Raw genomic sequence first — 25,315 nt, 5'->3', positions numbered from 1 at the left:
ACTTTGATTTAGTCACCAGAAAACCCATTCTTAGAGCCCTTTATGGAACAAGACTAGATCTAAGCAAAGGACATCCCACAGGCAAATTGGGACAATATGGTGCAGATAAATCTACTGAGGTTGCCTTTTTCTAGGTGACTCAGCCTTCGAACACTTGACAGACTACAAGCATGGGATGTGATGCCTCTGTAGGCACCACATTCACGTACGTGTGTGTGCGCGCGCGTGCACGCACGCGTGTGTGTAATGCACACCATGATCATGTCTGTGGTTTGTGCTGACACAGGAGGCCATTTGGATGTCCATGGTTCGGGCTGTGTCTGGAAATTGTGTGGAAGTTCATGATCTGCTCGCTGTCATTTACGGTAAGGGCAAGGGAGCTTCTTGTATTGATGACTGCCGACTCAAGGTTGAGAATGAGAGATGGAGAAGGTTTCTTTGAAAAGCCCTCTCTGGGGAAGAGTGATAAGAAAAGGGGTCAAGACCAGGCTACAGAAACCCACAGAGACAGCTGCTCTGAACAAGACTGATAGCTGGGAATCCAGCATTGGCTGACTCAGACCCCCTGAACATGGGTCTCAGTTAGAAGGCCTGGGCAGTCTAAGGGACCTCTGACAGTGGAACCAGGATGTATCCCTGTGCAGAAAAGGACTTTGGGAGCACTTTCCCCATGGAGGGATACTCCCTTAACCTAGAGGCAAGAGGGAGGGCCTAGACCCTACTCCAAATGACTTGACAGATTTAGATCCATCCTGGAAGACATCACCCTCCCTGTGGAGTAGGGGGGAATGAGGTGGGAGGGGGGTTGGCAGGCATGGGAGGGAGGGAGAGGGAACTGGGATCTATATGTAAAATAAGAAAAAATAATAAATATTTTTTTTAAAAAGAAAACCCCTGTGTCCCAACCTCATCGCCCACAAAAGAAAGAAAGTGTAGACAGGAAGCTATTGATAAGAATTGTCAAAAATTGTGATAGAGATCCTGAAAGGTAGCTCTTACAAGTTGATGGCTTCTCGAAATGATTTAGAGGAGGGAAAGGACTCAGTCTTCTTTAAGGGGCCGCCCAGTGGAAGATTGAGCATGCTTCATTGAGTACATAGGGAACACTAACTGGATTTAGTATATTTTTCTTCTTCTTTTTATTTTCTTCTCTTCATTTTCTGGGACAGTCACAAGTGAGGAGAGAATGAAACTTGGAAGGCTGAGAAATGAATATAATTAGGGTGCATACTGTGAAACTCCCAAATAATCAATACAATATTATGATGAAGAAAAGGAAATCAAATCTTTCAGAGGTCGCTTGATCCTAACTCTACGGGACAGCGGGGAGTTCTGAGGCTGGGAGAAATATTTCAGCTGAGCCTGTGCAAGGACAGTTTTGGGATGGCAGCCCAGAGTCATGGTCCTTCCTGTATCCTGAACACAGTGAGTAGTCACATGGGTTAGGCTTCCTATTTTAAGGCATTTTAATAACGTTTGGTTCTACTGTCTAAAATCGACTCACAATGAATATTCCATGGTTTGGAATCAGGATATAAAGTTCAGCTCAAGTGCCTGTTGCAGCTCCTGCTTTAGTCCATCTGGTAGCATTTTACTGCATTAGTGGGATGAGGGCCCAGGAAGAAGCCTTTCGGTTTGCATTTGCTAACATCCCTGACAACAGAGAGCATGAGAGATCTTGCTAACCAGTGTTCTTTGAAACAAAGCAGCAGGCTTCTACCATAAGCCAAGTGACATGCAAAATGCTTAGCCTACTATTTTTTCTGAAGTTTCCTATTTAGGAAAAAGACAATTTCCTAAAAAATAAAGCAAGACTTTTTTTTTTAAACAAGCCTTCTGCAAAGAACATTTCCATCTAACTCTAAGCAAATGCATTTTTTGAACTTACCCCCAATGCCCCAAATGAAACCCTGTGGCTGTTATAATTCACCTAGCCAGAACACATCCAGTGGAGTCATTTGTGGTCATGGAAACAAGGACACCGGAGAAGGATGGGATGCATACTTTGACTCATTTTAGCTACCTTGGACTCTGGACTTTGTCTCTTTTCATTTAAGCATGGTTGGTGGACTCTAGTCTGACAGCCCGTGTGTCAGCATCAGAGGGGAGGCAGAGTGGGACCAGAGGAAAGAGGGGACTGCCAGGATCAGGAGAATATATAGCTTGAATAGACATCTCTCTTCAGGGTTTAAACTTTTAACACTGTCTCGTGAATTCAAAATTAAAACTCATACACCGTGTTCACTACTGAAAAATAATTTTTTCTTCAGAGCAGCGGTTATTCTTTAGAACATGTAGTTCATGACCCCTTACAGGGGTCAGATATTCTGCATATTAGATATTTATATTACATATATATTATAATTCATATCAGTAGCAAAATTACAATTATGAAGTCTGGGGCTACCACAACATGAGGAACTTTATTAAAAGGTTGCCACATTAGGAAAGTTAAGAACCACTGCTCGTAAGGAAAATATTTGTTCACGATAAGGAGACAAAAAGAAAAAGAAAAACCTGGACATATTGCTTGTCTTTATCTAGAAAATACAAAATTAATATGCTTTCCTTTCATGCCCCCCCTCCTTTGTGGACACGCAGAAATGACATCATCCTTCATTGTTATTCCTCGGGGACTGTCTAACTTGCTTTTTGGGAGTCTTTCACTGAGACCTGGAGCTTGCTGCTTAGACTAGACTGGCTGTCCAACAAGTCACCGGGATCCACTTGTCCTCACTTCTATTGACAATATAAGTGTGTATCATGATCCCTTGGTTTTGTTTTCCCATGGGTTCTGGCTTCCCACTCAGGTCCTTATGCTTGCAAAGGCCAGTCCTTTACTTTCCAACTCTTAGGGGTTTGTTGTTGTTGTTGTTCATTTGACAGCTCGTTTTGAGGAAGTTTCATTCTATAGCCCAGGCTGGTCTCAAACTCCTCATTTCTGCCTCAGCCTCCTGTGTGCATCTGAGATTCATTACAGATCTACCAAGGCAGACCAAACCTGAGTCTCTAATCACTTGTTCCCCTACTGAGACAGGTCCAGTGTGGCTGAAGCACAAGTGTCCCCCTGTCCTTTGAATTCTTGATGGTTATCTGTATGTTTTATCTCATTCCCTAGAATTTAAGTCTCTTGAGAGCAATTGCTTTGTTGATCTCCTAGACCCTTCCAACACCTAGCAAGGTGCCCATGTAGAATAGTGGTATTCTACTCTATGTAGAGTGAGTCAGTAAAAGGCAGGGTAGATTTGGGGAGTCACTATAAATGGTGCTTTTAAACCTTTACTTCAAAGGTTATACTTTCGTAGCTCTTTTAAATAGTGTCCCACCACTTTAATCACTAGTCAGTTTCTAATGCCCTTCATTGAAACTGTGGAGTGATGCCTCTCTCAGCAGAATTCAAGATGACCTGTCTTTATCAGCTACCTGAGCATTTCATCATCACCAGTGGACACTCAGCTAAGACACGTTTAGTAAGATGTATAAAAGCCAAGCATAGCATTCTAAAAGGACTTTGTGTATATTTCAATGCATAATGCACACATGTCTTCCTAACTCTTGAGGAGGAAGTCAAATGCTCATGCTGGAATTCTGTGTTAACAAATCACCCCTGCAATCAATGTGGTCCCTTTTCTTCTTCATGTTGAAGAGACATTCTTGGTCCTAAATTTTCTTGGCTGGTACATGTTTTGCTCTAGGCACAATACTCATGAAAGCTGAGAATCTAGACAGCTCCATGTCTGTGGGTGTACAAATGAAGTTCACTACTGAAATAATGCTAATTACTACAAGTTGACTATCTCAAACAGGGCAGTTTTTCAAGCTGGGGAAGGTGCATTCAAGGTCAATTACAATAGAATGTGGGTGAAGCTTTTAAAGAACACACCCATTAGAACTGGGGATACAGCTCAGTGGCCAAGTGCTTCCCTCAGATGCACAAGGGTCCAGAGTCAGTTTCCTGCATTATGAAGAAAAAACAACAACAAAGCCAAAGATACCGAATATACCAGCAAAAATAAATATCCACGAACAAATACTGTAACTAATCAATCAGATAAAGCCCCAACAATAACCTGAACTCAGTGCAAGCAACTAGTTCTCACTGAACTGAAATTAGATGTCACAGCATCTCACTTACTATTCTTAATACTCGTGCCAAATCAAGAGAAACCCAGGTTCAATTCCAGACCATGCGATTTAAGTAATTTTGAGACTTTTTGCCAGCATAGGAACAGTTTTCTACAAAAGTATTGTGGATGTGAATAAATAATATACTGACCTAGAATTACATTATGAAATAATGATTTAAATACTTGATGCAGTAAAAGGAAATTCCCAAATGAACTTCTGCAATCCCGTCTTTACCAAGCACAAATAATTGTGTCTTGGAAGTATGGGCTTTCTATTTTCTATACAAGAGTGTTGAGATGAGGTTCTTGAGAAGAAAACATCAAAATGCTGTGAAATGCAGCAACTTCACAAAGCCAATCCAAAGCTAACAAAGAGTTAAATATCCGGGATTGCTCCATAATGTATGCTTAGTAAGTCTGGCCAAGGAATACCAAGTAGACACCAGGGTTAGAGCAACTGCTAGAGGGATGACCTCCTGCATCTCATTTGCATGGCAATGAGATGCCACAAAGCATAGAGCTTGAAACAGCAATGCTGTCTGTCTCTAACACTTCTTTATTTTGTTGTGACTTTAAGCAAAACTGCCTTCCGAAGTAAATATAACAGCAGTAGGTCTGGGTGGATATGTGTATAAAATGGACTGCACTTCCATTTGCAAAGACCTACTGAGCCATTCCGTGAACAAGATCAACGGAAAGGAACGGCAACACTAACTTTCAAGGATGTTTCCAGGTAAGTTGCCAACTGATGTATGTTATTTGAGCCAAGGATAATGCATGTCTACTCACAACAGACAAGCCAATATGTCAATAAGATGAGCCAAACTCACTCCCAGTGTATCTGTTGCAGCCTGAGGCTGTTTTGTGTAATCATGCAAAAGCTTTCCATCACATTCAGGGTTTGTTTTTGTTTTGTCTACTTTATTCTAAGGGCTGTGCTTGCAAGTATTATTATCATTAGATACTAACAAGGGAGAGTGGAGGCTTTTACCCCTACTTTTGAAGAATGCCACTGCTTGTCAATACACTGGTGAAATCATACACACAGTTATGGTAACAAAAGGGATAAGGAATTGTAGAGGTAGTGACAAATGGCAAAGGCATTCAATGAAATATTCAAGCTCTGGGTATTTTTAAAATAGATAGCTAAATAAATAAATAAATAAATAAATACATATGGTTCCAAGCTTAAAATGTCACTTGTTTACTTCTCTCCCACCCTATGAATCAAATTCAATGTGCAATTAAAATAAAAAATTAATCTGCTTCACAATGTCATAGACATGCACCTTACCCACATAAGATTATTTCAGGAAATCAAAGAATGTAAAAGTGTTTATTTTTTTTTTCTGACACTATGTCAAACAAAAGTCCTCAAAACCCTGTGCTACCCTTCCAAACGCATAAGTAGCTACTTTTACCTTAGTGATTTTGATAGGGCCTCAAATTATTCACCAGACATTATGAATCTACTTCAGGCAACAGGATTAATATTTCAGTAAGTCCTCTCCCATGAAACAGGAAGCCTTTGAGAAATGACCTTGGACCAGATAAGAAGAATTCAGAAAAAGCAGGGTCCAAAGCCAGAGGATAATTGTGTTCAAAGATTCTCTTATGCAGATAAGACCCCTACTCAGGCTAATGCAATTTTCTACATTTTAATCTTCCATCTTTTTATTTACATTCATCTGAGAAGGCAAATAAAACAACACACACACACATACACACACACACAAAACTAAACTAAAACAAACCAAATCAGTCAAACAAACAAAAAACCCAAATCAAAACCCAGGAAAACCCAGCAGATCTTCAGCTTTCTACACAAAACAGTCCTCAGGGATCTACAAGGAAGTCAGTGGAAATCCAGTGGCTCGGTGCCAGACCCATGGGTCTAGAGTCAACCTATCAGGCAGAGAACACTCCTCAGACAGTGTGCGTCACAGCCCCCTTTCCTCCCTATTTCCTTTTGTGTTGTCCCGTGCCCTGGAAGGGCAAAGTCATTTTCAGGAGAGAACATCTGTCCTGGGGCTCTCTGTAGGACTCCTGTGCTTCCAGCTGCCCTCGGTGTGCACACAAAGTTTAGAAAATTGTTGGGGCTCAGAACAGAACACCCCAAAGGACAGCGTCTGGAAAGGAAGGAACCAAAAGAGTCTTGGAAGGTAAGGTCTCTAAATTCCTGCTCTTTCTTTCCCCCAAGGAGGTCATAGAAATTAGATTTCTCTTTCCCAAGGTGGCCATGGAAACTCCATGTCCTCTTCCTCAAAGCTAGCTTCAAAACTCAGCATTGTAACTCTAACTTCTCCAGCTTTGCATGTAGGACATGGCCATAAGAGATTTTTCTGAGGTTGAGACCCTCATTTTAGAAGCATCCTGCCACACAAAACAAAGGAACAGGGAGAGAAAGAGAAGAACAGGCCTTCCTGGTTATCCATGATTCAGTTACCTACCATGAGGCCACAAAGCCACAGAGTTGTCCATTTTTAATCAATCCTAACTTAGGAAGAGATAGAGGGAGGGAGGGGTGAGGGAGGAGAGGGGAAGGACAGAAGAGGGAGGAACGGAAAGGCAGGGAGGGAGAAAGAGACAGAGAAGAGAGAATGTTCTGTGGGTCTTTACTTCTGAAGACTGCCCAGCCATGTAAAAGCCTAAATACATTTTTATGTTTCCTATTCTGAGTTCAATTTCAGTAACCCTGGGAAAGCTGGAGAAATATTTGTCCCCACAATTCATACCACACTTATCATGTACTCATGCCCCAAGTATTTTAGATGTTGTAGCCTAGACAGAGCATCTGTTTCTCTAGGATTACTGGAACTCTAGTCAAGCAGAGGACCTACTAGAAACGCAATTCAGAAAACCCAGGTTAGAATCTCTTCTTGAACCAGGTCATTTCCCACACATCACTTACCACATGGCCATAAAAACTACAACTTCTTTGTCTCACAGCTACCTACAAATCTTAGCATTAGAATGCAGACTTTGCCTACTTTCCCCTGTGTGTTGCAGTGTCCCATCAATAGAGAGAGGGATAATATGAACCCAGAGAGTTTCAGAAGATTGACTACAGAACACACACAGAAGGCTGTTATCAATATTAGTCGGTGTTGATAAATGCAAATAGCAGTGGAAACAGTAGAGGGGTAAAGTCATGTGACACTCTAATCTATATTGTCAAGAACCCGCTTCCTATGATTTCTTAGGAACAGAGGGCCAGCTGGCAAGTAGAGAATTTCAGATTGTTCTGCCATTCAAGATTCTTTAGGCACATCCTCCCTCCTTTTCTCAAGCTATCTGGTGTGCAGTGAAATTGCCCCTAGGAGTTAACTTCAGACAGCATTTCTTCACTCATCCCCTGTGACTTATAGAATCAGAGCACAGTAGCCCTGTGCAGGCTTCCTGGACTCTGATTTCCAGAAGCTACAACACCAGACCTTAAGGCATCTGTTCAGACAAGATGAGGCTATGGGGGATGAGTACTTCCCCATCTTTGAGAATCCTAGCTGACACCAAGTCACCAAGCAGTCTCCTCAGCCACTCTGCTTGAAGCACCCATCTGAAACACCAAAGGCATTTCTCCAGATGTACTTGGGGCAAGTTTAGGTGGATCAGTTTTACTCAAAACCCTTGGAAACAAAACTGTGAGGATTCCGGTGGGTAAGAAAAATTGAAGTATCATGCTGTCTAGACAAAGACTATATATAAAATTACCGCATTTTCTTCCAAAGGAAAACACTTGATTCTCAAAGATATGTCCAGGACAACCATTATTACACTAAGTTACTGCCCAAACATGTCCCAAAACAATGGTTCTCAACCATCCAAATGCTACAACTCTTTAATACAGTTCTTCATGTTGTGATGACCTCCAACCATAAAATTATTTCATTGCTACTTCATAATTTTGCTACTGTCAGGAATCATAATGCAAGTATCTGGCATGTAGGTATGAGGTAGCCCTGTGGAGGTCACAACCTACATGTTTACAACCAGTGTAAGGGGTTAAGGTATTTTGGCACACTAAACCTGCTTTTAAGGGGTGCATGTACAATACAACAGTAATAGACTTGGTTGAAATTAGAATCCTGTTAAACTTCAAAATTATACCACAATATAAGCATTATCCAAAGTCCTGGTTGATGGTGCTCATGGCTCAGCTTTACCCAAGATTCTGAGTAAATGTTACAGTTCACTTATGGGATGAGTATTTTGTGTGCCTTAGGATCCAGTCTTGACACTAACAGGTAAAAATGTGTATCCGTAAATTGGTCCTTACTCATACTGTTGTCTTCAGCAATCAGTTCCACCTCACCAGTACCTAATGGGACTCAGTTCTGAGCAGAGACACTAAGGGTAGCTGTCTTTTATTAGCAAGACCACAAAAAATAAATAAATAAGTAAATAAATAAAATGCTACAAACCAAAAACCTCCGCCAGCGAACCCATCAAGGAGTGACTATCAGATCTGTCACCGCTGAGCCATTGATGCTGCCTACCCATGTATTTTCTTTCCAGTTGACCGGTAACACTGATCATACCATTTAGACTCAGCACTCAGACCAGTGCCGCATGCCTGGAAATCTGCATGGAGGCAAAAGCTCAAATGCTTTTTCAGGGAAAGACCTGTGAATTAACGCTCTGCCTTTTTAATTACTCTCCATTACTTTCCCACTATTTAGAAGGATTTTTCTTTTTCTTTTTTTTTCCATTAAAAAAATCCAACTCTAATCAATACATGCAGTATATCCCAGCTGATTAGTGTAATTCTTTTTCCAGCAGGATGTTGGAGCTGTGCCAGGTTTACCTAGCACACAATTAAGTATCTGTAATGCCTGCTGTTGCCCAGCAGGCCTTGTGAGTTAATAGGGAAAAGCGGGACTGGCATTTGCCTCTACCAGGCCCTGTGTGCCCTCTCTCTCATGCTCATCTGCTTATGGACACGCACAGAGTATGGCTGGAAAAACACAGGCTCAGACAATCGTGCCAAGCCCAGAGGCACAGGAGTGTGAAAAGCTGATCTTCAGAGTCATAACTCACCATCTTCTCACTCCATAAATCCTTCTAGAAAGAACAGATCCATCTCCCCACCTACAATGCCAACCTGAGCACTGAGAAAATGCTACACACAGCAAGACTCAGGAGTCTAAACTTACCTACAGCTACCTTCCTGTATTATGCTCCGTGCATCTACAAGCCAATTCTCACTAAACACAATTCACTTAAAAAGAAATTAAGAATGTTACATATTTCTCATGCTCTTCTGGAACTGATGTTAATGAGATTTTGTTTGTTAAGCTCAAAGGATGACAAAGTATCTGAAAGACGTTCTTTTCCAATTCCCATTCATTCAAGGAATAGTTACTGAACATTTTGTATAATACAACATTACCAAGGCACACACCTGTTTGCATGTTGATATGAACGGTCCGAATGTCAGATAATGCCTACATTACAGTATAATGTTTGAAAAGAAAAGATTTATAATGTAATAGGCTGTGAATTTTGATGGATTTTTACATTAACCACCACATCACTGTTGGATTCATTTACATGGATGAGCTCAGAGAAACATGGACAGGGTTCTCTTTCCCACAATGGTCAGAAGCAGATATTAATTCTCAGTGTACAAATGTCCTAACACTTGGCAGTTTAGCCTAACACTTGGCACTAACAATTTAGTGTGATAATAGTTATATTCACAGCATTTACAAGTGTTATACTCTTTAAATATTAATTAGAATGTCTCGAAGGGTCCTTGAGGTAGCATTCTTGATTATGTATTCTTTGTTTCTTGAGATAGAGAGAGCTTGCCTCTAAGAGGTATTCCTGTTTTATCTTTCTTTTTCTTTGCTTTTTTCTTTTCTTTTTTTTTTTTTTTTTTTTTTTTTTGGTTTTTGGACATCAAGCTCCAGAAAAACACACTGTGAGGTAGATAGTTCTTGTATCAGAACTTTCTTGAAAGCAATGGCACACTCTTGAAAGGTAAGCAAACACAGACACATCTACCTGCCTCCTGCATTGCCTTCATCACATTGAATGGAAACGTTCAAGGAAGCATCATCATCTTAACTGACCAGTCTACAAGAACGGAGTACAAAATGTGGACTTCACACATCTATCCTGCGTGGAATAGGATACCAGCACCTCACAGGGATGCATTTTAATATCTGGCTTTATGTACTCAACAGTAAAAGTCAAAATCACTGCCCACATCAAATATAAACAATGATACAGCTTTAAATAGTAAATGTTTGATGGGGATGTCCTTCTGTATAAGGTTTCTTATTGGGTGATGAATAAGACAACTGACTGGCCAATAGCCAGGCAGAGCAGAGCTGGGGCTACCAGACCAGGAAAAGGCTGGGGAGAGGAAGGTAGAGAGAGGCCGGGAAGAGAAGCCATGCTGCCCAAGGAGTAACGTGCTGCATTATGGGTAAGCCACAGCCTCGTGGTGATATGTAGATTAATAATTAAGACAGAGCTAGCCAATAAGAAGGCTGAGCCACCTACTAAACATTTTATACTTTGTGTGTTTATTTAGGACTGAAGGGCAGTGGGATCTGGAGGAACAGAAACCACCAGCTACAAATGTTGGCAAGGTCCTGTACTAATAAGAGTATAGATCCAAAGGCTGGGAAGATGCCACTGAATCCCAAAAATGCTGCTGCATGCAGGAGAGATAGCAGAATAGCAATGCCTCTATGAGAGTTGCAATAGAGGGCCTTTGGAATAACAAAGCCATCTGTGCCTAATCTGAAAGTCCAGCATTCTCCAAAATCTTGATCTTTCCATGCTGATATGACACTGTGAGTAGAATATTCTGCCCCATAAAATGCATGTGCAAAACGAAGCATTAAATGAACTCCAAACCTGAAATAACCAGCACTTAGATCATGTAATGGAGTCTGAGTGCAGAGATGCAAGAACACACGTTGGGAGGTGTAGACATGACCTTCATGAGGACACACAGATTAAATGCCTGTGGCCACAAGACATGGTGGTGGACTTGGGAGATAAGACACAGGCAACACCATCTGGAGGGCACAGGCCTTCGGCCAGTGAGCGTGGGACTTGGGAAGGGACAAAGTAATCAACAAACAGCTATGAAAGAATAAGAGAATGAAAAGAGAAATACCTCCAAAACATCAACATGGGGTTTTCACAGACTATGAAATGGGCATCAACCTTACTTAACTTCTTCACAAGCAACCTGACAAGGCCAGAGTTGTAATCCTGGGATGCATTATCCTGGTTCAACTCTTCAGGTAATTTTTAAAACTTTAATATTTTCTCAATACCAAAACCCATGTGGACATTTGAGGGTCTTTTGTTGTTTCTTTCTTTCTTTTTTTCTTTTTGGAGACAAGGTTTCCCTTCATAACCTTGGCTGGACTTGAACTCCCTTCCTAGACCAGGCTGACCTCAGATTTATAGAGATCCATCTGCCTCTGCCTAGAATCAAAGAGCTGGGATTAAAGGCATTCACAACGACATCCATTTCTAATTCCTGTCTTCTTTATTTGCCCTCCGTTCTGATGATTTTCTCAAAGCAGTACAGAGGAAAATGTCAAACTCTTTCCCACACTGATATATTTGAAGGAAAATACATAAAACATATTTCCACAATGCATATACTCTTGCCTCTCTTTAAGAAATCTGATGTACCCAATCTAAACTTAAGGAACAGATGGATTGAGACAAAATATTTTTTACTTTAAAAATGTATTTTTCTAGACTGTGAGGTCCCTTAATTGAATACATTTAAAGTATGATTTGCTTTGGAAAAATGTGATGTATACTCAACATTTGAAAATGTAGCTATTGTATAAAAACAATCTAGGCTTATTCACTTTGATTATTATAATAACCACTGATGAGCTCTGAGAAGGAAGAAAATCTCATAAATACTGACATCTCCCCCTGTCTCTTTCCTCTTTAGAGAAAAGGTGTAATATGTTATTAATCTTACTGTGTAACAAAAATATACAGAGTGCAAATTGTACAGAATGTGTACACTACTGATCATAATTTGGAAATAAAATGATTAACCCACAAAATTACATGTACACAATCTATTCTTCCAAACTGAGGCAATGATGTAATTACTGGATAATTCAAGGCAACATCGGATATATATTACTTCACATGTCTTGTTCAAATATCTACATTGCCCAGTTTCCTTATCTGTATGGAGTCATCCTCTCCTGAGTATGAATCTAAGGCTTTTCTGTCTCCTTGTAAAATTTTAGGCCCTTACAAACCGGTGTTATTTCAAATCCCCATGTTCCTGAGCAGGTTCACACATACATATGACTTTCTTTTTACCTAACTGATTAATATCATACAGAAGAGAAAGATAAGTTTTGAAGAGTCAGGCATCACATTAGTTTAATACGTGCCAGGTGAAAAAATAGCTTCAGAAAATAGGAACACTCTAAAACACTTTCCCCAACAATGGTGCAGATGTGAAGAGCCAGTACATATCATTAGCCTGGCTAACAGTGTGAGGTTTTCTTAGTTCAGCTAGGCTGTAAATGGGCTGCTATGTCTATAGAACATATAGAATTCTAAGTTACTTTTAAACAGTCCCTAGTTAGAGGATATATCTTGAAAGATCAAAACTGTTTAAGGATTAGCTGTTCATAGTAACACCAGTGCAGAGGGCATCAACTTTTACACAGTAAGAAAGTCACTGAAGACCTCAGGCTCTGGAAAGCTACCTTCTCCTTTACTCAGTTGTTACTAGCATCCCCAGGATTTCTCTTCACTAACTGCAACGTGCTCAAGCATTTATGATCATCAAATGCAGCTGAAAAAGAAATATACCCTACAAGGATAAAGGAAAAAGAATTTTCCAATCTCCTATAGGAATAAAAGAGATTTGAACCAATAAACCCCCAACCAAACAACATAAAGGACACAGAAAAATGTAAAGCCATATATAAGTGATACCTTAAATAAATATAATACAGAACCTGTCATTACAGATATGAAATTATACCCACAAATTACTTCTGACTTGCTAGAACAAAATTTCTACCAAAGCTCCTGCTTTTTTTTTTTCTTTTTTCTTTTTTTTTGCTTTGCAACCCCCCCCCCCACTTTTTAGAGGCACTAGAGGTGCCTAGAGCCCATAGTGCTGGAGGACATCTGTGCCTGTGAAGTGAGAGTACCCACCAGGATGAGAAGGAAAATCACTTCCAACTGCTGAAAAGTTAAAATAAATAGACAAAAGGGGAGGGGGAAGGATAGTAAAAGAAAGAGGGAAGAAAGAAAGAGGAAAGAAGGAAGGGGGACAGAGAGAAAGAAGAAATAAGAGAACACAATGTGGAAGTCATGGACACAACATGAAAGTCATGGACACAACAAAGAAGTCATGGACACAACATAGAAGTCATGGACACAACATAGAAGTCATGGACACAACATAGAAGTCATGGACACAACATAGAAGTCATGGACACACTGAAAGACATGAGCACAACATGGAAGTCATGGACACAACAAAGAAGTCATGGACACAACATGAAAGTCATAGACACAACATGAAAGTCATGGACACACTGAAAGGCATGAGCACAACATGGAAGTCATGGACACAACAAAGAAGTCATGGACACAACATAAAAATCATGAGCATAACATGAAAGTCATGGATACAACATGAAAGTCATGAACACACATGAAAGTCATAGCACAACATGACACATGGTTAAACTGTAACAGCTGAGAAGAGCCAAACGAAAACAAACTTTTGCTGAGTGAAATGTCCTCCATGAAAGCCTCCCTGTCAATTAGCCCCGATCCTGTTCACTAATTAAACATTGTGTATAGCATATGAACATGGACAGCAGACTTCAACATTCTTTAATTATATTCAATTCTAGGCATATTTTCCACTTAATTGACATTCTGAAGTCCTTTTACAGTCCTATCAAACTGGCATTAGGTTCCCACTGGAGATACCTTACACTTCTGAATTCTGATTCAACTGATGACTATTATGGAACATCTTTACTTCAAGGGAGGGGATGGATCAGACCCTCCTCTCTCCATCATCCCAGCCATACAACAGCCATGTGCATCTGGCCCACTTTCCTGTGTACATTTCTTTGAAGTGAGGCTCTCCAGAGCCAAGCGAGGCTGAAGACCTTGGGAGCACGTTGCTGTTTGACTTCTGTGAGCTGCATGAATCACCTGACTTGATTTTTCCACATAGGACATCAGCCACTAGCGTCCTTAGGTTCCACTGATGGTCAATCACAGACACCCAGACTACATCTAGATATAGATCTCAGACGTCCAAAATATTACTTACACACTCATACTTTAAAAGTCATCAGAATCTCACCTGCAATAGAATTCTGGGTTTCCAAACTGTCCAAGAGGCTCCTCCTACCAAGATAGTTTCATTAGACTTCTAAAGCAAACAAAACCCCTAAGAGCTTATGTTTACAAAAACAAACAAACATAAACTGTGACATTTATACTGTCTTTAATCACATTTTCCCTGAATTTGATGCCTGACTTATGGCAGGATTTAAGATGCTTCTATGTGTTCAGTAAAATCTAGTGATATTTAGTAGTACTGATAATTCCAGGCATATCTCAAAGCATGAAGTATCACTTAGCTGCTCTAGAGCTCTCTTGTTTGACCTTGTATGGTATTAAAAATTTGCATATTTTCTCAGGCTTTGAACTGCAATTTGGTGGCCATCCTTAAGACAAAATTCTCCATTTAGTTAAGTCTCCATGGTTATGCCTCCCTTACCATGGGTACTTACCTCTAGCATAATAGAAGAAAGAAGAAAGAAACACAGGCAAAAAGTAAAGAGGGATAGATGAGTAGAAATAGTATGTACATCTGTTATAAAAATTCCCAGAAATAACAAACGTGGAGAGCCCCTCTCCATTCAGGAATTGGAATCACATGGCAGTCCATTTTCTTTTCTTAGTTTTTTATTTATTTGTTTTGTTCTATCATCTGAAATGTAAGCAACAAACTAATCCTGAGGCACAGAACACTTTCAGAATTCTCTGTGCCACGGCTCATTGTGTGTCTCTAGATAAGTCTCAGATATAGAGAGGTAGGGCTCAGAATACACTGTATACACTTGCATCCAGGCTCCCAGACATGTTCCAAAAGCCCCAGAGTCCGAGTCCTGTTTGAACTTGGCAGTGTGGAGAACCACCAGAGGATAATGGAGAAAGGGTTGGATAAATTCTGGAATCCCTCATAGACTATTAAATAACATTCCAACATCCTCTTTAGCCTGTCCACTGACTAGATTACAGATTCAGGCTCCATTAAGATTAATAAAAGGAAATAAATGGTGGGGAATATGATCAGCTCACTATATATGTATATGTAATATATATGAAATTGTGAAAGAGTAAATTCATTGAGAAAGAAAACTTTATACCCCTCCTAAAAATGTATAATCACCTCATATTCACTCACCCTCCTACTGGAGGCTCTGCTAATTGCTGCTCTTTTGTCTCCCCAGTTAATGATTGCAAATATGTTTTGATTTATACAGCAGATGCATGGCTGTCTCCCACCTTCCCAATGGAGCAATGAGTATTCAAAGCAATGAAGGTTGCTTTCAGTGGTCAGCATGGAAGGATCTGGATCAGCTAGGAAGGAGTCTCGGTGAGGGATTAGATAAATCTGGTTAGATTATGGGTATGCCTCTGAAGGATTTCCTTAATTAGGTTAAGTGAAGTAGGGAGACCCATCCTGAATGTGAGCAGCAAGAGTGAGAGGGAATGAGGGGATGGAGAGGTGGCTCAAAGGTTAAGAGCACTGGCTGCTCTTCCAGAGGTCCTGAGTTGAATCCCCAGCTCTCACATGGTGGCTCACAACCACCCATAAATGAAATCTGGTGGCCTCTTCTGGCCTGCAGGGATACATGTAGGAGGAACGATGTATACATAATACATAAATTAATTAAAAAACAAAACAAAACAACAACAACAGAAAACCCCTTCTCTTCAAACATGGTCTAGGAGTAGCCATGTCCTTATTTTGCTGGGCATTGGTGGTGCATTCCTTTAGTCCCAGCATTTGAGAGGTAGAAGCAGGGGGGTCTCTGTGAGACTGAAGCCAGCCTGGTCTACAGCAGGAGTTCCAGGACAGGCTCCAAAGCCACAGAGAAAGCCTGTCTCAGAAGGAGTGAGAAGGAGCAAAGCTATTGAGCAGAAGCACTTGGTACTCTCTGCGTCTTGACTATGGATACAGTGGGACTGACTATCCCTCACTCTTACCGCTGGACATGGACTCTGACGTGTAACTGGGAACCTGGTAAAAATAGTTTCTCACCTAGATTTCTTTAGTCAGATTGTTTTGTTGTTGTTTCTCTATTTTGGTTTTTCTAGGGTTTCGCTGTATATACAGAATAGTAAATATTGCGGAAAATAATGTAAAATAAATGGATTCTGGGCACGGTGGTATTAGCCTTTAATCCTAGCACTTGTAATTAGAAGGAGGGATACCCTCAGTTTGAAGTCAGTCTGGCTACATATGAATTCCAGGCCACATAACAGGGTCTTTCTTAAAAACAGAAGGGTGTTTGGATGATACAAGCAACAGTGAAAGATTAAGCAGAAACAAATGAAAGGCTAAAATAAAAATAAAAACAAACCAATAAAACAAATGAAAATCTAATTACCTTAGAGTCCACATGACTTTGCATAATGAAAAACAAAACCACACCTAGAAGCAATGGTTAATATGTTCCTTCATTAAACAGAATCTATGGTTTACAATAATGAACGTTTGAGGACTCATAAAATCAAATCCAAGATTTATGCAGGTCCCCTGTATAACCTTTGTGTCCAAGAAGGCGGTATTTTCAGAGAGCACTGTCCGAGGGAAGGCAATACTTGGCCTTATTCAGAAATCTTCCAAGGTTTCTATATCAGCTTATGACAATAGAATCAACTGAGCGGGGCTCATGGGGATTCGCAGAGACTGAAGAGGTGACAGGTGCCCATGGAGCCTGCATTGGTCTGCGATAGGTCTTCTGCATATATGTTATGGTTAGGTTGGTATTTTTGTGGGACTCCTAGACGAGGGAGTGGAGGATGTCTCTGACTCTTTCATCCGCTCTTAGGACTCTTTTTCTCCTACTGGTACTAGGATTTGTGCCTAGCCTATTCCACGTTTAGTTGATATCCTTGGAAGCCTGGCCTTTTCTGAAGGGAAACAGAGGAGCTGTGGAACTGGAGGACGGAGGCGGGGGTAGGTTGGGGGGGATGGAATGGAGGGAGGAGAAACTACAGTTGGGATGTATTGTATGAGAGGTAAAAGGAGTGGAGGGTGAGAAGATTGTAGTCAGGATGTATTGTTTAGAGAATAACAAACAAACAGACAGACATAAGCACACTGACTGGAAGGGTGAACTTTGAAGACAGAACTTAAGATTGATTATTGTGTTCTCGGGAGCCATTTTCCATTTCTTCCATCTCCTATGATCACACCAGAAAATCTCTGCTCCTTGCACTGACTTGGGAGAATTCCTAAGGTGAAAGAGGCTAAATTGAGTCTAACTTGGGAGTTCCTCTTCAATACATAATCTCTAGGATGAGTAGTTTGTTATTTTACATGTAACTGACAGTTAGAAGCTAAACCAGAAGAGTTCAAGCCACCAGAGAAGACCTCAATGTCTTCTCAACAAATTTGATCTGTGGCAATAAGTTGATTGTCTTAAAGGCCAGCTTCTCTAAAATATTTGCTGTGAAGAATGGAGAAGGGAGTCCATGGAAAGGAAGTTTATTAGATGAGAAGATATTCAAAGAAATCATTGAGTTTGAAATACCAGTGGAGTCAAAGGAACCCAGGAGAAACCTTTTTATTTTTTTATCCCCAGTCTTCCCATAGGAGCTGTCACACTGTGGGTCTTCACATCCCCAGCTCTCACAATTGGGTAGAAAGAAGCAGATAGGGATGTAACCAACAGAGAGAAAAAAGAATGGTGAAGGAGAACAGGAAGAGACAAAAGGAAGAGAAAAGGAATGAATGACAGGGAGGAAGGAAAAGCGGAAAAGGCAGCAGGCTATCTACATTCCTTCTTTTTGTGCTGGTAAGCACACATGCATCTGTGGCAGGAGAAACTGGGCAGGAACCTGTTAGGTTTCTTAGCCTGCCTCTTTTTGAGACCTGGTTTGCTTTTCTGTGGCTCAGGTTGGCCTGGTAGACCGGAACTCACTGTGAACTCTAGAATAATGAATTTCTGATCCTCCTGCCTCCAAAACCTGAGTGCTGAAACTCTAGCCTGCAGGTCCCTGTCCTTTAAATGGCCTTTCCAATCCTAATGTCTCCACAATCAGCAAAGATAGGTTCATCAATAACACGTGAGCAATCAAAGAAATCAATGGAAAGGAGCAAGTCCACCAGAGCCCAGGACAGGAACCATATCCAATGCTCTCAATGCAGGAAAACACTAGAGGTAACTCAAGAGGGAAACACCAGACATCTCCCAGTAGTGTGGTTCCCCTCTTATCCAACAGTCACCTGGACAGACGCAAGATACAGAGACTCACCAGACCTAAGAAAAATAATAATATCAAAACAAAACACTAGATTGTTGGTCTGTGAGGACCAACAACACAGCCCTTAACAGATCACCCTCCGACTTGCCTGTTATGATTCAATACCCCTTCTCGATGGCAGTTGCTTATTTCTTTCCATTTGACATAACTCATTATCTAGATTGGAGCAGGCCTTCCCCCTGCATGGGAAGAATGCAGGAATGATAACACAACCCGCCACTGTTCTTATGTGAGCAGTCAGAATAAGCCCTGCTTTACAAAAAGCTGTGAGCTAGCAAAATACCCACGTAACACACAGGTCAGTGGGCACCCCCCACCTCATCCCCATTTATTGCTACTAGTTTCATTTCTTAGTAGCTCAGCACAAATTTAATTGCTACTTAACAGACTGACTGGGTTCTGACTATTTAAAAATGCCCAAAATGTCTCTGCCAGGAACTAGAATAAATAAAAATTGCAAATGGGGGAGGCAGTCACTGGTCAACAAATACTGGCTGCGAAAATCCTGCAGTGATGAGAGATGGGACCAGCTCAGCAGCTGACCAATTTCTGCTCTCCTAGCCAGCTGTCTCTCACGCGGAGTTCTGTGTGGCTCAGATAGGAAGACGTTATAGCATGGACAGTTCTGGGAACTTTCTACTTCCCAGCTCAAAGTGCTCAGAAAACGACTCCAACATGGTTCATTGTCCGAGTTACACAGACAACAAAGGGGACTCTTGATCGAATAGCTTTTAGTTACTTGGTTAAATTCTGGAAGATAACTTTTCTTCTTATACAATATTAAGAAAGATAACAATTGAGTCCCTCGCCCACACCAACCCTACTGCATAAACATCATAAAGCAGAAGTTATTGTGCATTAAAAAACAAAACTCTTTGTCTTTTGGAACCCTGTTTTACTTGCGTATTTTTTTTAAGTTCTTCCTGTGCAACTGTCCAATTTTGAAATAAGAAGGAATGGGCTTGGGGTGGAGAGTAGAAGCAATGACCAGAATTTTTAAGGAGCGCATATCATCTTTATTTCTCAGTCTCTTCTCTCTCCTCTCTCTCCTATCTCTTCCCTTTCTTTCTGGTTGAGATTCAATCTGTACATCATACTGAGCCCCTCCCCCACAGCTAACCCAGTACCCGCTCAAGCATTGGATAATCCAGAGTTGGGAGCCTGCAGCAGCAAGGGAACCTAGGCTCTCTCCATCCAAGCAGAAACGGTGGCCTCTGGGTCCTCAATTCCTAGATGGCAGTTCACCCTTTCCATCTCCCGAATCAAGGCAGCTTCGCCTGCAGTAAGTCTGGCCTGTTTTTGTCTTTCTACATTTATTTTAACTCAGCCCGTGCGCAATCAAATCCTGGCAACAAAGCCAGGAGCTCAAAGCCACCGAGGTGGACTGGCGGCCAGCTCCCCGCCCCTCCTCCTACCGCCCAAACTCGCCTTTGAAAAGACCAGCGTCGGGCCAGAAAATTAATGTGTCGGTGGAAGGAGGATAAAAGGCTAGGACGAGGGTGTCCACCAGTGCTGTGGGCTTTGCAGTGTTCTTCTACATACCTTTTAAACATCAAGGCCTAAAAGCTAGGAAACCACTCAGGACTGCCCTGCAGGAGCCGACCCTGGTGGGCTCATGGCTCCCGCCCTGCTCCCTCCCCCATCTGGCTGAGTCGGAGAGAGCGGGTGCTTGGCGCGGTTTGTCTGACACTTGTAAATGGAAGTGGGATCCAACTTGGAAGCAAACGCGCCGGAGTCTGGGGGCGGGGAAGAGGGGAAAGCTGAGAAAGACTCTCCCATCCTTCGCCTGGTTCAGTGGTCCTCCCTTGTGCCGCTGTGTAGTGGGTTCGGGAATACCCCAAGCAAAATCCAGGTCCCGAGCGCACGAGGCGGCGAAGTGGAGCTCCCCAAGGGAGGCTCGCGACACTGGCTGACCTCGCTCCCGCATGCCAACGCTTCTCGCTTTTGGGAGACTCCCAGCCTCCAGGGTGACTTCACTATCTTCAGCCTACTCCTACCTTCTCGTCTATTTGTGGACAACCCCATGGCGGGCATTGCTCTTTATTGTAAGTCAAGGTGGGCGACAGCGCCAGCACGCGCACCCAGGAGCGCCCCCTTTCCTGTAGCTGGAGCCAGGAGATGAACCTTACCGCGCCGGGGATACCCGGCACTCTGCATCCCACAGCACGCAAGAGAAGGGCCCAGAAAAGCAACGAGTTGCTTTCCGCAAAGTCTAATCTTGGTCAGAGCTTAAACATTTTAGAAATACACGCGACAAAAGTCGGCTAGGGAGAGAAACGGTGAACGCGGAATACTGCTAAAAATACCCAGGATCGCCACCTCTCGTCAGCCCGGCCTGATGCATTTTAGCTCAGCGACCCCAGCTGGCCAAGTCCTATTGCTCACTGAGCGCCACGAGAATCCATCCAGGCCCCCTCAGCCACCTCCAGCCAGCTCCCTAAGATCCCCAACTGCACTCTGGCGAACCGACAGTACCTCTCAGTACCTCCCAGAAGGACTCTGAGAGCGAGCGAAACAGTGCGCCTCCAACATGCCCACACGGTGCTGCAAGGGCCCTTCGGCATCCGTGGGATGGTCAGACTCGCGCTATTCTCCTTTCAAACAGCAAAGCCAGTCCTCCCGCCCGCCAAAAATCATGCTTTCTCCCAAAGCAAGTGGGTCTTTTTTTTTTTTTTTTCTTTCCCGTCAAAACAACAGGGATCATCTCCTGCCTACTCGGTCAAACTGTCGTATCATTACGAAGTCGGCTGTCATTCGGTACCTTTCACAATCCGACAAGACTCTGAAGCCGGGAGAGGACCGGCGAACAGTCTGGGCTACCGTTCCTGCACCGTGGAAGTGGAGGCTGGGTTCTCTGCTCTGCGATTAGCCTCTTCTAGCAAGCACCCAACTTGCGCCTCTGGGCCCTGGAAGTGCATCCATTGGCATCTGCGCCTTCCCATTGAATGCTGCAAGCACCAGCTACCAAGCGGCCGAGCAGCCTGATCAAATCCACCTGCAGCCAGCCGCCACAGCTCAGCAAGGACCCAGAGCAGCTTGCAAGCATGCAGACCCTCAAGCCCGCTGTTCTTTTTTATCCCTAGCTCTAAACTTAGCCAACTCGGGTACCCATCCCCTGGCTCCTGCCGCAGGGCTGAGTCTCTCAGGGTTCTAAGCTGGTGGCGGTAATGACCACAGCTCCTAGCGGCACCCAGGCAGGAACTTTACAAGGTGAAAAGTTTCCCCCACGCTTTCTGACGTCTCTGGCTTGCCGGAGCCCCCCATCACAGCCTCTCTGTAACCTGGTTGCTGGGGCTGTGCTGAAAAAGGTGCGCTCCAGCCGGTGCACCATGCATCCAAATAAGCACGTTAAAAATCCTCACGCACCTTTGCCTCGTCCGGCGATGCTCTCCTGCACCAGATGCGTCCTCCGTGGTCTTCTTCTCCGGCCTAGGGCGAGCTGGGCACACCGCTGCCTCCGCCGCAGTGCTCGCCGCGTGCTCCCGGCTGAGGCTGGGGCGGCGAGCGGAGGCGCTCCGGGGCTTGGCGCTCAGGACGCCGCCACCGCTGCGGGTTGGCGGGCGGAGGAGGGGAGTCAGAGGAGGATGGCGGCGGGAGGAGGGGGACCGGGAGCGAGGTCCCAAGGCGCAGCCCAGATCACAGCGCAGCCTGCCGGGAAGAGCGGTTCTCGCCTCTGCTCGCGGCAGCTTGCACCACTACTGGTAGTCGAGGAGCTGCTCCGGGTTCCCCATCGCTGCCGCCGCCGCACTGCCAAGCCCCCAGATTCGCTGTCTCCTCCTCCCTCCCCGCAGAGCTGCGTCCTCGTGGGGGACGACCAGTGATCTCCGAGCGCCACGCGAAGACGAGAGGCGCGGGAGGGGTCCGGGGAGACGCGGCGGCCGGCAGCAGGACGCTCTGGGCGCCTCGCCTGGAAGCTGGACTAATTTTAGAGCCAAGGCGTCCTCCACCCCTAGCTGGGCTGGAAGAACGAACGCACTAAGTGCGGTGCAGAGGCAGTAGCCGTTTTCAGAGCGAGCGCGCACGCATTACACTCAATCTGCCTGGCTGGCGCTGCATCCCGCTGACTAGAGTGCATTAGACTTCTCTGGAACAGATGAGGAAACTGAGGCAGGATAAAGCTCCTCAGGCCAGTTGGAAGCTCAGTAAGCCAAACTAAAAATGTTGTACCTCTTGGGGCCTACATTGAACTCAATACTTTCCCACTCAGTTCAGGTCCCCGGATCACCTTTGTGGGGGAGGGAATCCTACTAAAGAGTAGCATGACTCATCACTCCACCCCATCTGAAACACTGTGGGATATGGAGAAATTCAGAATGGGGATGAGTGAATGTTCCCCAGGGAGCTAGGTTATTTGCAATGCCAACTGGTGGTTCTTTAGTTCCTATAACTTCTGTATCACCCTCACTAGACAAAGGATTCCTGGCAAATACTGCCTGCACCCCATCCTACTACCCATGGCTACAGTAGAGCTAGCCCATCAACCTTTGCTCCAAGCCCCAGAACCCACTCCAATGTGGGTAAAGCAGGCACTCACCCTGAGGAGGTGCCTGGAGTGCCCTCTCCCAGGAAGCTTCTCCAGGACCCTGGGACAGAGCACTAACACCAACCGAGGTGTGGCCAGGCCTACAGATCTGCTATGTGGAGAAAATCACTTTTTATTTTGACCGCTGAATTTCTCTTTGGGGAGCAAGATGTGTAGTGGCCAGAAGTCTTTGTGCTCAGTTACACCCTTTGTGGCCTTCATAGAATTTACCTTCCTGGTCTTCAGCTTCCAGGCCTGTGGCCTGGGTGCTCTACAATGCCCTCCACTCTTAGTAGTTGGGAAGTTCCCCTTGAAAGCCTCTTGGCTTTCTGCACTGCCTTGCCGGTCCCATAAAGCATTCTGCATGCTTTGGTCGCTTGCCTTGAGCACTTAATGGAAATACTAAGGAATACTGACAGCTCCCCATACATCAACTAATTCCAGGCCAGTAGCACGATGGTGCCTAGGGCTTCACTGTTACAAAGACCAGAAGAAAACTCACCTTCTCTCCAAAATTTGCATAATTTTGTTCTGATTTTATTTATTTATTTATTTTTTTACTCAGGCACTTTCTTAGGCACTAAAAGTTTATTGACATATAAATATGCTCCCAATGTGGTATATTCCTTGTGACTGACCCAAGGCAGCTAACATCGCACCAAAGGTTTTAATGAATCAAGCATTTCCCATTCCAGCGATTCTGTGCAAGGACCAGGAGAGCTACTGCCTAAATCCAGCTCTTTGGGTAGAGTCAGCTGGTGTCTGGTTGGCTCCTGAGCGCAGGGAAGGGATGTTGGCAGCAGGATAGGCCATCTTCCACCTCCTTCCTGGGAAGCTGGCCAGGTAACTGGAGGAGTACCGATGCCACCGGAAGGCAGCTTTTCCAAAGGCTCTTATGCCTCAGAGGCACTTTGCCTATAAGTACAGAAATCTATCTAACTCTCTGCCTCCAGCCCTTAGGCAGTGTGTAGGTAGTAAAGTAAACAGTCTCCACTCCCAGAGCAGAAATGGGCTGTGACAACCTGGAGGGGTAAAAGACCGTGCAAGGGAGTGGGGAAGTTTATTCAGTGGGACACTCTGGTCAGTTTAGTGTTGGGGGAGCAAGTAATGCTTGTTGATATCAGAAAAAAAAATCCATTTCTTCATAACATAACCTACAACGTACCTTCGGTATCAAGGTCACATCACTGGTAAACTGAACTTAATGAATGAACCAAAGAGATTTATAAGGCTTAAAATTCCACCCGTACAGTTGATAAATGCATTAAACCGTCAAGAACAAGGGAAGTGTGAGAGTTATCTGTAAGCCTTGATAACAACACAGAAATGAGCCTTACGTGGACAAACCAGAAGCATGCAATCGTGCCAATTGCTGTACACAGCTTGGAAGTCCCACTCCAGGTGGTCTTGGCCTTGTAGCTCCCCTTAGGACACTAAACAAGCAACGTGCACTTCTGGCTTCCTGAAAGCTGCCCTGATAGTGCTCTACCCCGGGGGAACTTCTTGCAGCTCACCTCTAGAAGTATGCCACATAAGTGAAAACCTAGATTAAACACAGTTTTAGTGAACAGGCCATGGGTACGTTTGACAGTTTGCACAACTCTCTGCCACAGATGGAGGAGGCACAGCTTCTGGCATGCTCTTTGCTTCATGAGGTAGCTTGGGTGCTCAGACTCTTCTTCTCTCTGGCTGTGGCCCCTCCTCCTACCCCCCCATCCTGCCCCCGGGGATCACACTCACACCCCTCCCCTAGAAGTTTTTCCAGTGAAATTTTTTGAGGTTATTTTTATTACTTTTATTTTCATGTACCTGTATGCACATGAGCATATGTCACAGGGCTTCATATCCTTTGGAGATGGAGGTGGCTGTCAGCTGCCAAACATGACCTCGGAGCTGGGAACTGAACCAGGTCCTCTGGAAGCGTGTGATCTGAAGCACTGAGCCATCTCCCTGGACAGCCCTAGACATTTCTCCAGCCTCTCCAGGTACATCCTTATGTCACACCCCAGCTAACACACCAATGGCCATTCCTTTTCTTTTCTTTCTAAATTTATTCTACGTGTCTTTTGCATCATATATCTTGATCTCGTTGATTTCCTCTTCCTTTTGTGTC

At 43.7% G+C, this 25,315-nt stretch overlaps 1 protein-coding gene across 1 annotated transcript in view; it reads right to left on the bottom strand.

The window, feature by feature from the left end:
• Positions 1 to 22,619, bottom strand: part of Fat3 (FAT atypical cadherin 3) — a 553,599-nt gene extending 530,980 nt beyond the window's left edge. The window contains exon 1 of the mRNA XM_051198808.1: positions 22,047 to 22,619. The gene's annotated coding sequence lies outside the window, so the exon portion shown is untranslated. The remainder of the gene's footprint in view (positions 1 to 22,046) is intronic.
• Positions 22,620 to 25,315: the final 2,696 nt, after the last annotated feature.

The sequence above is a fragment of the Phodopus roborovskii genome, unplaced genomic scaffold, assembly GCF_943737965.1.
Source record: "Phodopus roborovskii unplaced genomic scaffold, PHOROB, whole genome shotgun sequence".
Taxonomy (NCBI): Eukaryota; Metazoa; Chordata; class Mammalia; order Rodentia; family Cricetidae; genus Phodopus; species Phodopus roborovskii.
The sequence above is the reverse complement of the archived record's forward strand: the minus strand, read 5'-3'. Positions and strand labels throughout refer to the sequence as shown.